This window comes from Oncorhynchus nerka, linkage group LG9a, assembly GCF_034236695.1.
Source record: "Oncorhynchus nerka isolate Pitt River linkage group LG9a, Oner_Uvic_2.0, whole genome shotgun sequence".
Lineage (NCBI taxonomy): Eukaryota > Metazoa > Chordata > Actinopteri > Salmoniformes > Salmonidae > Oncorhynchus > Oncorhynchus nerka.
Window position 1 is genome coordinate 48,463,111 of NC_088404.1, and position 15,358 is coordinate 48,478,468.

General features: G+C 41.6%; 1 long non-coding RNA gene across 1 annotated transcript; it reads right to left on the bottom strand.

Annotated features, from left to right (window-relative positions):
- Positions 1 to 2,924: 2,924 nt before the first annotated feature.
- On the bottom strand, positions 2,925 to 3,731 carry LOC135573411 (uncharacterized). Its single transcript, XR_010464735.1, has 2 exons — positions 3,528 to 3,731; positions 2,925 to 3,369 (listed from the first exon to the last, which is right to left on the bottom strand). It is a non-coding gene; the product is annotated as an uncharacterized LOC135573411 (long non-coding RNA).
- Between the last annotated feature and the right edge of the window lie 11,627 nt (positions 3,732 to 15,358).

A 15,358-nucleotide genomic window follows, 5' to 3' on the forward strand; every position in this document is an offset into this window, starting at 1 on the left:
TGATCTTACCTGACCTAAGACGGAATTCTTACGAGGATTACATGTCAGAACTTGTGTGAAAAACTGAGTTTAAATGTATTTGGCTAAGGTGAATGTAAACCTCCGACTTCAAATGTATGTGTGTGTGTGTGTGTGTGTGTGTGTATATATATATATATACTATATGTATATATATATATCCTGAGGTCTGATAAGACCCCGAGTTTGAAATAACAAATGTTTATTTACGAGGGCAGGCAAACGACAGGTCAAGGGCAGGCAGAGGTCAGTAATCCAGGGCAGAGTCCGTAAGGTACAGAACGGCAGGCAGGCTCAGGTTTAGGGCAGGCAGGGGTCAGTAATCCAGGGCAGTGTCAAGAGGTACAGAATGGCAGGCCTGATCACCCGTGACGATGAGATGATCTACAGGGAGGCGGTCAGTGACCTGATCGTGGACTACAGCGCCAGAGAGTAATAGGATACGGCGTGTGTCAAATTTGATTGATTGCTGACCTTATGACCTGATGACATGTACAGAATATGTGCCCCCGCCCCGCCCCCCTGTTCGTGTGGTCATGTGTTAGAGGGTGTTTGAACTTTTGGGGCCCATGCCCCCCTCCACCCCCCAGTTTTATCTCCCTTATGGTTGTTATCTATGAAGCAGGAATGTCTGGGGCTATAGATAGCGCTGGGGCCTCAGCATTATAAATGTCCAGAACAAACCATTTTTTAAGACCTGAATATTAAGCATCTAAAAATATGTCTACAAGGGGAATTCTCGGAGTGCTCTGTAGCTCATGTCACGAACCCAACGCCAAAAGCTTGGAGGATATTTTGGTAGAGGCTCCCGAATGTTTTAACGGATTTCTGTGTACAAGCGAGGGCCATATTTCGTACATATTCAACCCGGAGGAATCTACGGTTAAGATATTCACAGACAGCGTGTCCCAACCCTTTTATCGTGCAGAACCCGAGCCTTTTTCTCTAGTGCTAAGGATGCGAGAATGGCTTAAAATAAGGCTAGCTTTGTGTCAAATGGAACGTGCCCTGAGTGCTTCAAGGCTGCCAGGATATGCGTTGGAAGAACAAGTCTGTGGACGTCAGGATCTAATGGCCCTGAGAGTCACATCCATGGGTTATACCCCGGACTCCAGAGTGACAATTTTAGCATGTGAACAATTTGACAGGTCAAATGCTACGAAAACGGTCAGTCCATATGTATCCTCCAAAGCATGCAAGGATGTATATTTTTTTCAAATAATGTTCAGTTTTAAATGGCGCGATTACCACATTTTCCGAACCCTGATGAATAAGCTGGACAGTCTTTTCGAAAATCGTGAACAATTACGGCGATGGCCTAGATTATCGTTGAGACATACCCCGGAACAACATAAGTTATCGTTGAGACATACACCGGAAGAACAACAAGTTCGAAGGCGGATCTTTCCCTGGCAGGAAAGTGGACAGAGCTTCGACGGAGCGCGGAAAAGACTTTGTGATGGGGAATTGGAAACGGATAATGTTCAGGGCTAACAGGACCCCATATATCTGTAAGAAATAGTTAAAATAAATGTTGAATTATAACGTGTGTTAAAATGTAGGTGTTAATTTTTGAAAATGTATACCCCCCCCCATTTAACTAAGGGGTAGCGCTCTTTTCTCTCAAGCTAGGGTCTGGCGCAGACAACTGTAAGATCTGAAAAAAAACATGTATTATTTTATAGTCTATTCATACATTGGGTATGTTATGAACATTACGTTTTATTAAAGTTTGTAATAATGTACAAAGACCTGCATCCAAGTTTTTTTTTATTTTTACATAAAACACGTGTGCTGCATGTTTAAATATTATTCAAATGGGTTACTTAATTCAAACATGTCTTAAAGGTTGTACGAAATATTTTGGAATTCAATAAAAGGAATGTTTAAAAACGGTATCTCACCCTTTAACTATGGGAAAAACCTATTTAACAACGTCTTCCAACTCTGTCACGAAGTAAAATAGAATCCGAGTGTTTGTGTGTGTGTGTGGGGAGGGGTCTTGAGGCGGAGCAACAGGCGTGTGTGTGTGTGTGTGTGTGTGTGGGTGGTTGGTTGTGTGTGTAACATAATGTGGGTGTGTGTGTGTGTTAGAAACAAGGTCCCTTGGGCATTGTGTCCATTTCAGGCTTTAAACAACAATTAAACAGCCATCTAAATAATGTTTCTCAGCCTAGTTTCCTATTGAGTTCTCTTTATATGTACAGGCACAGAGCTTCCAGATGGCTCCAGCCTAAGGATTTTCAGTGCATGTACACACGGGGAGATTAGAACCCCAAAGAAAAGATCCTAAAGGTACTTTCAGATTCCGGTTTATCATGACAGCCGCTTTATGAAAGGCCTTTACTTATGGCTAAACAGCTTCTACACAGCTTATTCATTAATGATGTGGGGCATACCCAGGATTTACAGGCAGGACGTTTGATCTACACAGGGAGGGAAAACTTACGGAGTTATGATGGAGCGGGCAAGCGTCTTTGAGTTGGTGAATTCGAAACGAATAATGGTCTTGTAGCTCCCTTCAGTAACCACGAGCACAACCGTTCCATGATTTTAACTGGCGGCTTTATTCAGTAGTTTCAGCAGGCTTTAAACAACAATTAAACAGCCATCTAAATAATGTTTCTCAGCCTAGTTTCCTATTGAGTTCTCTTTATATGTACAGGCACAGAGCTTCCAGATGGCTCCAGCCTAAGGATTTTCAGTGCATGTACACACGGGGAGATTAGAACCCCAAAGAAAAGATCCTAAAGGTACTTTCAGATTCAGGTTTATCATGACAGCCGCTTTATGAAAGGCCTTTACTTATGGCTAAACAGCTTCTACACAGCTTATTAATTAATGCTGTGGGATGAAATTATGTGTTTCTAGGAGGGCTTAAACAAATATACAGTGAAACAAACATGGCCACTTTACACACATTTTTATTGACTTTTAAAAAGACCACAGTAACATGACAGAATTTGTGCAAAGGCAACGAAATCTGCTAGGGGATATTAAATGTACAACAGTAGTATTCTGTAACAAGCAATACGTGTTAAACATAAGGGACATGCAATCATGACAGGCTCTTTATGAAAGGCCTTTAACTATGGCTAAACAGTTTTCTACACATCTTATTCATTAATGATGTGGGGCATACCCAGGATTTACAGGCAGGACGTTTGATCTACACAGGGAGGGAAAACTTACGGAGTTATGATGGAGCGGGCAAGCATCTTTGAGTTGGTGAATTCGAAACGAATAATGGTCTTGTAGCTCCCTTCAGTAACCACGAGCACAACCGTTCCATGATTTTAACTGGCGGCTTTATTCAGTAGTTTCAGTGAGAATTATCCCCTTCAGTGAGAACTATAAAGTAAATTAAAAATACAGTTAAGCACACTCTTACAACATTATCTTAGGAGTGACTTATTAGCTTGGTATAACTCTGAAGTGCTTACATACATAACAGTTTAACCGGCGTTATAACGGGTTCAGATTAAACACATGAATAAAGGAAAAAATACCTCATTGGCTGCTTATTACAGAAGGGAGGAAATCAAACTTCACACTTATTATTCCTGGCATGAATTCACACTTCATCCTAACATACACTCTTCAACCTTTATGAACTACACCCGATGACATGAAAATTTAGCTAACGCAGCGCAGGATTGCCTTCCCTACAAAAGTGTGTTGCTACAATAAGGATCCCCAGTTACAACAGTATTAGCTACAGTAGTTCCGCTTGTATTATCATTTTCCCCGCACAGCGGACACATAATTTGGAATTATAACATGTGTTAAAATGTAGGTACTAAATATTTTGAATTAAATCACTGGTTTTAAAAATGTATCGCACGCTTTAACGATAGGGGAAGAGGTCATTTCATATTTCGTTTTAGGGGGGTTATTAACTTTATGGAAAACAATATTCACACAAACAACACCGTTTAGAGCAGCTTGGAGATTATTAGTCATGTAAACGGGGAGCAAAAGAGCGGATTTAACCAACTCTGTACAAACCCCGACTGTAACCATTATAAAACTAAAACAAAACAAAAAAATGTCTCGAAACACACACATAGTTAGGGACAGAACGTGGAGCATATACTTTAACACTGTTACCACAGCTTTAGCGCAAACCCACAGCCCCGAATATTTAGCTGCCAGGACAGATTAAAAAAAAGAGATGTGAATAAGGGAATCCCTCCTAATAGATATTTCTGAAGGCTACTGGACATAGGTGATTGGGAAGCGACTGTTAGACGTAGATTCTCAGAAGCAATTTATAGTCTTTCCTACAATGGTATGTTATAAAGTTTGTAATAATGTACAAATGTAGGTCTCCAATGTTTTTACATAAAAACACTAATGATGCATGTTTAAATAGTAGTACAATTTGGTAATTAATTCGAACATGTCTTTAAAAAGTTAGTACTATATATTTTGGGTCTTAAATCAATGGTTTTAAAACAGTATCTCACCCTTTAATGAAGGGAAAATGTCCTTTCCAGCCATCAACCACGTCTGTCACGAAGAAAAAAATACAGAAAATCCGGGTGCGTGCGTGCGTGAGTGTGCGGTACAACTGTAGACCTCCAATGTTTTTACATAAAATACTATTGATTCTTGTTTAAATAGTCGTACAATTTGGTCATTAATTCTAACACGTCTTTAAAACGTATGTACTAAATATTTTGGAATTAAATCACTGGTTTAAAAAATGTATCTCACCCTTTAACGATAGGAAAATGTCCTTTCCCGACATCACCCCGGTCTGTCACGAAGAAAAAAGACACGGAAAATCAGGGTGCGTGCATGAGTGTGCGTGTGACGGAGCAGCAGGTGTGTGTGTGTGTGTGTGTGTGTTTGTTTCAAAAACAAAGGGTGGAGGTGTGTGTTCAACAGGGGCCCAAGCATGTAGCCCCATTCTATCTGTAGAGAATCGTTTGAAACCAAGGTGTGCACTATCATGCATAAGGCATGTCGAGATATCAGCCGACCACCCGGGGTTAAACATAGATACCTCTAATCTGCGGCCGGTGACCCCAACCCCCCAACCCGGTTGCAGACAGAATGTCACGACATCCCCTCCTGTTGTTTGAATTCATAGCCTTTGTTCTCTAAACCAAATATCCTGTATCGGAGGAACCGATGAAACAGACAGTATTAGGTCTTTTTGTATGAAAGGTCTACGAACGTTGGAACATCTACAACTATTGAAGATGCAAAAAGGGGTTTTCAGAAAAACATTTGGTTTGCAGATATGTATTATTCACTCAAATCATCAAGGAACCCACCAGGTACAACCCTAACTCTGTAAACAAGGGCACCCTCATAGACGTCATCCTGACCAACTGGCCCTCCAAATACACCTCCGCTGTCTTCAACCAGGATCTCAGCGATCACTGCCTCATTGCCTGTATCCGCCACGGAGCCGCAGTCAAACGACCATCCCTCATCACTGTCAAACGCTCCCTAAAACACTTCTGTGAGCAGGCCTTTCTAATCGACCTGGCCCGGGTATCCTGGAAGGACATTGACCTCATCCCGTCAGTTGAGGATGCCTGGTCATTCTTTAAAAGTAACTTCCTCACCATTTTAGATAAGCATGCTCCGTTCAAAAAATGCAGAACCAAGAACAGATACAGCCCTTGGTTCACTCCAGACCTGACTGCCCTCGACCAGCACAAAAACATCCTGTGGCGGACTGCAATAGCATCGAATAGCCCCGTGATATGCAACTGTTCAGGGAAGTCAGGAACCAATACACGCAGTCAGTCAGGAAAGCTAAGGCCAGCTTCTTCAGGCAGAAGTTTGCATCCTGTAGCTCCAACTCCAAAAAGTTCTGGGACACTGTGAAGTCCATGGAGAACAAGAGTACCTCCTCCCAGCTGCCCACTGCACTGAGGCTAGGTAACACGGTCTCCACCGATAAATCCACGATTATCGAAAGCTTCAATAAGCACTTCTCAACGGCTGGCCATGCCTTCCGCCTGGCTACTCCAACCTCGGCCAACAGCTCCGCCCCCGCAGCTCCTCGCCCAAGCCTCTCCAGGTTCTCCTTTACCCAAATCCAGATAGCAGATGTTCTGAAAGAGCTGCAAAACCTAGACCCGTACAAATCAGCTGGGCTTGACAATCTGGACCCTCTATTTCTGAAACTATCTGCCGCCATTGTCGCAACCCCTATTACCAGCCTGTTCAACCTCTCTTTCATATCGTCTGAGATCCCCAAGGATTGGAAAGCTGCCGCAGTCATCCCCCTCTTCAAAGGGGGAGACACCCTGGACCCAAACTGCTATAGACCTATATCCATCCTGCCCTGCCTATCTAAGGTCTTCGAAAGCCAAGTCAACAAACAGGTCACTGACCATCTCGAATCCCACCGTACCTTCTCCGCTGTGCAATCTGGTTTCCGAGCCGGTCACGGGTGCACCTCAGCCACGCTCAAGGTACTAAACGATATCATAACCGCTATCGATAAAAGACAGTACTGTGCAGCCGTCTTCATCGACCTCGCCAAGGCTTTCGACTCTGTCAATCACCATATTCTTATCGGCAGACTCAATAGCCTCGGTTTCTCGGATGACTGCCTTGCCTGGTTCACCAATTACTTTGCAGACAGAGTTCAGTGTGTCAAATCGGAGGGCATGCTGTCCGGTCCTCTGGCAGTCTCTATGGGGGTGCCACAGGGTTCAATTCTCGGGCCGACTCTTTTCTCTGTATATATCAATGATGTTGCTCTTGCTGCGGGCGATTCCCTGATCCACCTCTACGCAGACGACACCATTCTATATACTTTCGGCCCGTCATTGGACACTGTGCTATCTAACCTCCAAACGAGCTTCAATGCCATACAGCACTCCTTCCGTGGCCTCCAACTGCTCTTAAACGCGAGTAAAACCAAATGCATGCTTTTCAACCGATCGCTGCCTGCACCCGCATGCCCGACTAGCATCACCACCCTGGATGGTTCCGACCTTGAATATGTGGACATCTATAAGTACCTAGGTGTCTGGCTAGACTGCAAACTCTCCTTCCAGACTCACATCAAACATCTCCAATCGAAAATCAAATCAAGAGTCGGCTTTCTATTCCGCAACAAAGCCTCCTTCACTCACGCCGCCAAGCTTACCCTAGTAAAACTGACTATCCTACCGATCCTCGATTTCGGCGATGTCATCTACAAAATGGCTTCCAACACTCTACTCAGCAAACTGGATGCAGTCTATCATAGTGCCATCCGTTTTGTCACCAAAGCACCTTATACCACCCACCACTGCGACTTGTATGCTCTAGTCGGCTGGCCCTCGCTACATATTCGTCGCCAGACCCACTGGCTCCAGGTCATCTACAAGTCCATGCTAGGTAAAGCTCCGCCTTATCTCAGTTCACTGGTCACGATGGCAACACCCATCCGTAGCACATGCTCCAGCAGGTGTATCTCACTGATCATCCCTAAAGCCAACACCTCATTTGGCCGCCTTTCGTTCCAGTACTCTGCTGCCTGTGACTGGAATGAACTGCAAAAATCGCTGAAGTTGGAGACTTTTATCTCCCTCACCAACTTCAAACATCAGCTATCCGAGCAGCTAACCGATCGCTGCAGCTGTACATAGTCTATTGGTAAATAGCCCACCCATTTTCACCTACCTCATCCCCATACTGTTTTTATACTGTTTTTTTATTTTATTTATTTATTTACTTTTCTGCTCTTTTGCACACCAATATCTCTACCTGTACATGACCATCTGATCATTTATCACCCCAGTGTTAATCTGCAAAATTGTATTATTCGCCTACCTCCTCATGCCTTTTGCACACATTGTATATAGACTGCCCATTTTTTTCTACTGTGTTATTGACTTGTTAATTGCTTACTCCATGTGTAACTCTGTGTTGTCTGTTCACACTGCTATGCTTTATCTTGGCCAGGTCGCAGTTGCAAATGAGAACTTGTTCTCAACTAGCCTACCTGGTTAAATAAAGGTGAAATAAAAAAATAAAAAAAATATTATAAAAATAATATAACATTATTATCATAATCTAAAACACTTTAAAGGAGCTCTAATTCAAACATGCAAGGATATATATATATATATATATATATATATATATATATATATATATATATGATACGATTACCCACTTTAAAACAGCTCAAAATACATTGTTGGCTACAGTTTCCATGTCTTTCATTATGCATACATTTGTTTTATTAGACTATATTTCTCATTAGGAATAAGGTTGTCACCCCCCTTGGAGGCTTGGTGCATGTACAAAGAAAAAGTACCAAATTCAACCATGGGTTGCTGTTAACTAAAATAATGGCAATTCGTGTAGTTTTGACTTAGTGGTTGTTTCTTTACTAACTAGGAAAACTCAACAGTGTGTAAGTCTGAGAAACATTATTGAGCTGGTTGGTTTATTGTTGTTGAAAGCTTGAAATGTATACCCATTGAGAAGTGATTTTGCAGCAACAGTTTTAAAGTGGGTAATCGTATCATATATATATATGTATATCCTTGCATGTTTGAATTAGAGCTCATTTAAAGTGTTTTAGATTATGATAATAATGTTATATTATTTTTATAATAATACATATCTGCAAACCAAATGTTTTTCTGAAAACCCCTTTTTGCATCTTCAATAGTTGTAGATGTTCCAACGTTCGTAGACCTTTCATACAAAAAGACCTAATACTGTCTGTTTCATCGGTTCCTCCGATACAGGATATTTGGTTTAGAGAACAAAGGCTATGAATTCAAACAGGAGGGGATGTCGTGACATTCTGTCTGCAACCGGGTTGGGGGGTTTGGGTCACCGGCCGCAGATTAGAGGTATCTATGTTTAACCCCGGGTGGTCGGCTGATATCTCGACATGCCTTATGCATGATAGTGCACACCTTGGTTTCAAACGATTCTCTACAGATAGAATGGGGCTACATGCTTGGGCCCCTGTTGAACACACACCTCCACCCTTTGTTTTTGAAACAAACACACACACACACACACACACTCCTGCTGCTCCGTCACACGCACACTCATGCACGCACCCTGATTTTCCGTGTCTTTTTTCTTCGTGACAGACCGGGGTGATGTCGGGAAAGGACATTTTCCTATCGTTAAAGGGTGAGATACATTTTTTAAACCAGTGATTTAATTCCAAAATATTTAGTACATACGTTTTAAAGACGTGTTAGAATTAATGACCAAATTGTACGACTATTTAAACAAGAATCAATAGTATTTTATGTAAAAACATTGGAGGTCTACAGTTGTACCGCACACTCACGCACGCACGCACACGATTTTCTGTATTTTTTTCTTCGTGACAGACGTGGTTGATGGCTGGAAAGGACATTTTCCCTTCATTAAAGGGTGAGATACTGTTTTAAAACCATTGATTTAAGACCCAAAATATATAGTACTAACTTTTTAAAGACATGTTCGAATTAATTACCAAATTGTACTACTATTTAAACATGCATCATTAGTGTTTTTATGTAAAAACATTGGAGACCTACATTTGTACATTATTACAAACTTTATAACATACCATTGTAGGAAAGACTATAAATTGCTTCTGAGAATCTACGTCTAACAGTCGCTTCCCAATCACCTATGTCCAGTAGCCTTCAGAAATATCTATTAGGAGGGATTCCCTTATTCACATCTCTTTTTTTTAATCTGTCCTGGCAGCTAAATATTCGGGGCTGTGGGTTTGCGCTAAAGCTGTGGTAACAGTGTTAAAGTATATGCTCCACGTTCTGTCCCTAACTATGTGTGTGTTTCCAGACATTTTTTTGTTTTGTTTTAGTTTTATAATGGTTACAGTCGGGGTTTGTACAGAGTTGGTTAAATCCGCTCTTTTGCTCCCCGTTTACATGACTAATAATCTCCAAACTGCTCTAAACGGTGTTGTTTGTGTGAATATTGATTTCCATAAAGTTAATAACCCCCCTAAAACGAAATATGAAATGACCTCTTCCCCTATCGTTAAAGCGTGCGATACATTTTTAAAACCAGTGATTTAATTCAAAATATTTAGTACCTACATTTTAACACATGTTATAATTCCAAATTATGTGTCCGTTGTGCGGGGAAAATGATAATACAAGCGGAACTACGTAGCTAATACTGTTGTAACTGGGGATCCTTATTGTAGCAACACACTTTTGTAGGGAAGGCAATCCTGCGCTGCGTTAGCTAAATTTTCATGTCATCGGGTGTAGTTCATAAAGGTTGAAGAGTGTATGTTAGGATGAAGTGTGAATTCATGCCAGGAATAATAAGTGTGAAGTTTGATTTCCTCCCTTCTGTAATAAGCAGCCAATGAGGTATTTTTTCCTTTATTCATGTGTTTAATCTGAACCCGTTATAACGCCGGTTAAACTGTTATGTATGTAAGCACTTCAGAGTTATACCAAGCTAATAAGTCACTCCTAAAATAATGTTGTAAGAGTGTGCTTAACTGTATTTTTAATTTACTTTATAGTTCTCACTGAAGGGGATAATTCTCACTGAAACTACTGAAAAAAAGCCGCCAGTTAAAATCATGGAACGGTTGTGCTCGTGGTTACTGAAGGGAGCTACAAGACCATTATTCGTTTCGAATTCACCAACTCAAAGATGCTTGCCCGCTCCATCATAACTCCGTAAGTTTTCCCTCCCTGTGTAGATCAAACGTCCTGCCTGTAAATCCTGGGTATGCCCCACATCATTAATGAATAAGATGTGTAGAAAACTGTTTAGCCATAGTTAAAGGCCTTTCATAAAGAGCCTGTCATGATTGCATGTCCCTTATGTTTAACACGTATTGCTTGTTACAGAATACTACTGTTGTACATTTAATATCCCCTAGCAGATTTCGTTGCCTTTGCACAAATTCTGTCATGTTACTGTGGTCTTTTTAAAAGTCAATAAAAATGTGTGTAAAGTGGCCATGTTTGTTTCACTGTATATTTGTTTAAGCCCTCCTAGAAACACATAATTTCATCCCACAGCATTAATGAATTAATAAGCTGTGTAGAAGCTGTTTAGCCATAAGTAAAGGCCTTTCATAAAGCGGCTGTCATGATAAACCTGAATCTGAAAGTACCTTTAGGATCTTTTCTTTGGGGTTCTAATCTCCCCGTGTGTACATGCACTGAAAATCCTTAGGCTGGAGCCATCTGGAAGCTCTGTGCCTGTACATATAAAGAGAACTCAATAGGAAACTAGGCTGAGAAACATTATTTAGATGGCTGTTTAATTGTTGTTTAAAGCCTGCTGAAACTACTGAATAAAGCCGCCAGTTAAAATCATGGAACGGTTGTGCTCGTGGTTACTGAAGGGAGCTACAAGACCATTATTCGTTTCGAATTCACCAACTCAAAGACGCTTGCCCGCTCCATCATAACTCTGTAAGTTTTCCCTCCCTGTGTAGATCAAACGTCCTGCCTGTAAATCCTGGGTATGCCCCACATCATTAATGAATAAGCTGTGTAGAAGCTGTTTAGCCATAAGTAAAGGCCTTTCATAAAGCGGCTGTCATGATAAATCGGAATCTGAAAGTACCTTTAGGATCTTTTCTTTGGGGTTCTAATCTCCCCGTGTGTACATGCACTGAAAATCCTTAGGCTGGAGCCATCTGGAAGCTCTGTGCCTGTACATATAAAGAGAACTCAATAGGAAACTAGGCTGAGAAACATTATTTAGATGGCTGTTTAATTGTTGTTTAAAGCCTGAAATGGACACAATGCCCAAGGGACCTTGTTTCTAACACACACACACACCCACATTATGTTACACACACAACCAACCACCCCACACACACACACACACACACAAACACACACACACACACACACACACACGCCTGTTGCTCCGCCTCAAGACCCCTCCCCACACACACACACAAACACTCGGATTCTATTTTACTTCGTGACAGAGTTGGAAGACGTTGTTAAATAGGTTTTTCCCATAGTTAAAGGGTGAGATACCGTTTTTAAACATTCCTTTTATTGAATTCCAAAATATTTCGTACAACCTTTAAGACATGTTTGAATTAAGTAACCCATTTGAATAATATTTAAACATGCAGCACACGTGTTTTATGTAAAAATAAAAAAAAACTTGGATGCAGGTCTTTGTACATTATTACAAACTTTAATAAAACGTAATGTTCATAACATACCCAATGTATGAATAGACTATAAAATAATACATGTTTTTTTTCAGATCTTACAGTTGTCTGCGCCAGACCCTAGCTTGAGAGAAAAGAGCGCTACCTCTTAGTTAAATGGGGGGTATACATTTTCAAAAATTAACACCTACATTTTAACACACGTTATAATTCAACATTTATTTTAACTATTTCTTACAGATATATGGGGTCCTGTTAGCCCTGAACATTATCTGTTTCCAATTCCCCATCACAAAGTCTTTTCCGCGCTCCGTCGAAGCTCTGTCCACTTTCCTGCCAGGGAAAGATCCGCCTTCGAACTTGTTGTTCTTCCGGTGTATGTCTCAACGATAACCTATGTTGTTCCGGGGTATGTCTCAACGATAATCTAGGCCATCGCCGTAATTGTTCACGATTTTCGAAAAGACTGTCCAGCTTATTCATCAGGGTTCTGAAAATGTGGTAATCGCGCCATTTAAAACTGAACATTATTTGAAAAAAATTTACATCCTTGCATGCTTTGGAGGATACATATGGACTGACCGTTTTCGTAGCATTTGACCTGTCAAATTGTTCACATGCTAAAATTGTCACTCTGGAGTCCGGGGTATAACCCATGGATGTGACTCTCAGGGCCATTAGATCCTGACGTCCACAGACTTGTTCTTCCAACGCATATCCTGGCAGCCTTGAAGCACTCAGGGCACGTTCCATTTGACACAAAGCTAGCCTTATTTTAAGCCATTCTCGCATCCTTAGCGCTAGAGAAAAAGGCTCGGGTTCTGCACGATAAAAGGATTGGGACACGCTGTCTGTGAATATCTTAACCGTAGATTCCTCCGGGTTGAATATGTACGAAATATGGCCCTCGCTTGTACACAGAAATCCGTTAAAACATTCGGGAGCCTCTACCAAAATATCCTCCAAGCTTTTGGCGTTGGGTTCGTGACATGAGCTACAGAGCACACCGAGAATTCCCCTTGTAGACATATTTTTAGATGCTTAATATTCAGGTCTTAAAAAATGGCTTGTTCTGGACATTTATAATGCTGAGGCCCCAGCGCTATCTATAGCCCCAGACATTCCTGCTTCATAGATAACAACCATAAGGGAGATAAAACTGGGGGGTGGAGGGGGGGGGGGGGTGGCATGGGCCCCAAAAGTTCAAACACCCTCTAACACATGACCACACGAACAGGGGGGGCGGGGCGGGGGCACATATTCTGTACATGTCATCAGGTCATATCCTATTACTCTCTCTAGTGCCGCTTCCCAATCAGAAGGTTCAAAAGATTTAGCATGATTCCTCAAATCCTCAAAAGGTTATACAGCTGCACCACCTAGTCACCTTACCCCTACTACACGTCTTCTTTTTTTACATCTTTTGGATTTCAATTGGTAGTTACAGTCTTGTCTCATCTCTTTAACTCTCGCACTGACTCATGAGCGGTTAAGGTCAAAAGCCATGGGTCCCCTGAAACACAACCCAACCAAGCTGCACAGCTTTTTGACACAATGCCCATTTAACCCGGAAGCCAGGCCCACCAATGTGTCGGAGGAAACACCGTACACCTGGCGACTGTGTCAGCGATTACTACGCCCAGCTCACCACAGGAGTTGCTAGTGCGCGATGGGACAAGAGCATCCCTGCCGGCCAAACCCTCCCCTAACCCAGATGATGCTGGGCCAATTGTGCGCTGGCCCATGGGTCTCTCGGTCACGGTCGGCTGCAACAAAGCCTGGACTCGAACCCAGAATCACTGATGGCACAGCAATTCAGTGCCTTAGACCACTGTGCCACTCGGGAGGCCCCTACTACACATATCTAACCCTATCATTCCAGTATCCCTGCACATTGTAAATATGGTATTGGGACTGACCCTGGAACTGACCGTATAATTTAGCTTACTTTCTCGTGTTCTTATTTCTATTACTCATATGTTTTTGCTCTACTGTAATTTTTAAATTATATACTACTACTGATATTGCTTACGGCATTGTTGGGAAAGAGCAAGCAAGAAAGGCATAATGTACCTGGCGAGTGCTTGTCCCCCTGGCCAGTATATTACCCAGAATGGGTCAGAGAAGGGCCACAGTTCTGGTCTTGCACGCCAAAACCAATAGTTTGGTGGGAAAACTCTCAAATTGATTTCTAGAGTAAAGTTTTTTTTACTATCTAAGGTTTCTGTAATAAAGTTATTTATATCATTTTCCGAGGCAAAGCCTTGAAGGTATCTATTTGTACTGTACTAGTGCTAAGTGCTTTGACAATTTTTATATAATCCTTTTTACATAGAATGTAAACTTTATCCTAACCAAGAACAGCACAAGCTTGTTGTTCCCATACTGAAACAAAAGATGACAGGACCAAATGTACAACGGTTTTAAGATGCCCCCGTACTACAGCAAACAATACTTTGGGTTCCGCTCCACTTTTAGCAAACACAGCGTTGTTTTCTATTTAGTTCTGCATTCTTTTGTGCGGCTCAAATTTTAGAATGCGTAGTGTGCGTTGGACCCTTAAGGAGGATCATATCGACTCTAAGCTTCTCCTGGATGGGGCCAAAGTACTCAATTGTCATTCTTGAGTAAAACTATGAAGTTAAAATAAATGCTATTCATAAGGTTTCTTATATTTAGCAAAGCAGACTGCACAATTTGTGTTTTTATTTTATTTACGGTCAGACTGGCACACTCCAACACTCAGACATAATTTAAGTAGTACTTTTAAGTACTGTTACTTACAGTGCCTTGCAAAAGTATTCATCCCCCTTGGCGTTTTTCCAGAAAACGGAAAAGTGGTGCGTGCATATGTATTCCCCCCCTTTGCTATGAAGCCCCTACATAAGATCTGGTGCAACCAATTACCTCCAGAAGTCACATAATTAGTTAGATTGCACACAGGTGGACTTTATTTAAGTGTCACATGATCTCAGTATATATACATACACCTGTTCTGAAAGACCCCAAAGACTACAACACCACCAAGCAAGCAGCACCATGAAGACCAAGGAAATCTCCGAACAGGTCAGGGACAAAGTTGTGGAGAACTACAGATCAGGGTTGGGTTATAAAACATATCAGAAACTTTGAACAAAAACCCATTGCTCCAAAAAATGTATTTGCAAACACGTTTGGTGTTTGCCAAAGGGCATGTGGGAGACTCCCCAAACATATGGAAGAAGG